Source organism: Oratosquilla oratoria, chromosome 5, assembly GCF_046742065.1.
Source record: "Oratosquilla oratoria isolate Oo_2021 chromosome 5, ASM4674206v1, whole genome shotgun sequence".
NCBI classification, from domain to species: Eukaryota; Metazoa; Arthropoda; class Malacostraca; order Stomatopoda; family Squillidae; genus Oratosquilla; species Oratosquilla oratoria.
This window is the reverse complement of record NC_134781.1, coordinates 43,211,146-43,213,645: the sequence shown is the minus strand read 5'-3', so window position 1 is coordinate 43,213,645 and position 2,500 is coordinate 43,211,146. Positions and strand designations below refer to the sequence as shown.

Genomic DNA, 2,500 nt, shown 5'->3' with positions numbered 1-2,500 from the left:
TTAGCTTTACGTAAAACTATTCATTATAAACTTCTTTTCCTATAATTACATTAGTTGAAAATTGTGGAAAGCGTCAATATACTCTGTTATAATCTTACACAACACAATACATACACAACACAAACGCGCGCGCGCGCGCACGTGCATTATGGTGGCTTGCTAGTGTAGCCGTACCGCACTTGCCTGCTAACTCAGCGGTCTGAGTTCGAACCCGCCAAGGGCAGCATCACATCACTGCAAGCCAGCACTGCAGCTCTGCTGGGCAAGGAGTTGTGTGTGTGTGTGTGTGTGTGTGTGTGTGTGTGTGTGTGTGTGTGTGTGTGTGTGTGTGTGTGTGTGTGTGTGTGTGTGTGTGTGTGTGTGTGTGTCCAAGGTCACAACGCTACCCAAATATCGGAACATGTATGACCTCTGCGCTCTTATCCGGGAGTGTAACAGCTATCAATCACACGTCCAACATGTGATCCAAGACCGTGGTGGTGAATCGCAATCTTTAGTTACAGTTCCTTTTCTGTTTGCACACACATTCGTGTCCCCCACTGTGACACGGGTACATGCGTGCATACACATACATACAAACGTACATACAACACTCACTCTCTTCCTGCAAATTTCCTTTGCCAAGAGAATTGTCACCCAAGCAAGCTCACAGAACAAAAATAGACCCACGTCAACATCACGAGTTATCCATCGTCTTCTCATTACACTTTCCCATCGTTATGCTCAACACGGGACTTCACGGCAGTAGAGCAAGACAAAGACACACTCGAACGCATAAGCAATCATATGTGCGTCACAATATGTATATATATAACACACAGGAACCCACAGTCGGAGAAAGAATAAACTTTGAATAAAGAATAATCCTATATTTCGGCTATCAACTGTAGCCCTCTTCAGGAAAGTGGACTTTCCTGAAGAGGGCTACAGTTGATAGCCGAAATGTAGGATTATTCTTTATTCAAAGATTATTCTTTCTCCGACTGTGGGTTCCTGTGTGTTATTTACAAATGTGCTACTACATTTCTATCTAGAAAATGTATATATATATATATAAATATATATATATATATATATATATAATTATATATACATATATAATTATATATATACACATACACACACATATATACATATACACATACATACACACACACATACACACACACATATATACATATATATATATATATATATATATATATATATATATATATATACTGTATTTATATCAGGCACGTGCCGTCAGTAATTACTCTGGGTAGGCAGTGAGTGACCTTTATGTAGTAAACTATCATCAAAAGATTTGCCAGTATATAAAAGGATAGAAATATTTTTAAAAAAATCTTCTTACTAATTTTATTAGCCTATTTGTACAATAAATCCACTATTATTTCTTTGTAGCAAAAATATCTGTCACTTTTCCATAAACACTGAAAGTAGGGTCTTGCTCCATTTTAAGTCTTTCCTTTTCAATGGATATTAAAGCAAGTGAGGAAAGTCTTTGCTTTGTTCTTCTGTTCCTAGTCTAGCTCTTAATTCTTTTCAAAACAGAAATCGATTCCTCCACAGGAATTGTCAAAATTAATTGCAGCAACTTCACAGCTTCAGGGAACGTTTGGGTCAGTTCATTTTCAAATATAAAATCAAGCAAAGTTTTAACTGATTTATCTCGAAACACTTGTGCATTGTAAATTCCAGCTAAATCCGCTTTCAGTCTTATGATGTCGAAAAAGTTTCCATAGTTCTTTTCTAAACTTTCAAATGCATCCTTATCAACTTGGCAAGCAAGATTTTGAAATTTATTTCCATGAACTAATGAAATGAACTTTAAGTTTTTGAAATCAGCAAATCTTGCTTTCATGTTCTTCAGTATGTCATCCAAAATTACACCAAATATTCTCATTCTTTCTTCTTTAACTGAATCTTTTGTACGTTATCTTGATTCAGTAAAGTTATTTTCTCTCCAACATTCTTCAAATATTTCGTACAAATCCTCGAAATTTTTGTGCAGATCCTTAAATAAACTTATTGTTTCAGTAATCCTCTCAATGCAGTATGGAATATCTATCATTTAGGTTTGTAAGACACTGAAAAGTGTGTCAGTTTTAATGGAAATTTCATTATAAACCATCAGAAAAAAAGTATGTTGAATCTTTTGTTAGCCACTCATTAAACCCATTGCATATCACTAAAGTATCTGGATCCCACAATATAGGATTATTGTTCATACTGTTGAGGAGCTTGCAAAGATCACCATGTGGTGGCTGTCCGTTAGGATATTATGGAGAGACGGGAAGATCAGTGGAGCTACGAACATATGAACACAAAAATGACGTCAGAGCTCACAGAACCTCCAACTCGCTAGTAGTTCATTTAGACCAGTGTGGTCATCTTCCAGACTGGAACAAGATAGAGGTGCTTCACAGAGGTCTAGAGAAAAAGAAAAGAAAAATAGTGGAGGCAGCCTACATTACTTCCCAGCCCTGCATCAACCATA

General features: G+C 36.6%; 1 protein-coding gene across 4 annotated transcripts in view; it reads right to left on the bottom strand.

Moving 5' to 3' along the window:
* Positions 1-2,500, bottom strand: part of LOC143025488 (uncharacterized) — a 608,144-nt gene that overhangs the window by 74,988 nt on the left and 530,656 nt on the right. The window lies entirely within an intron of this gene.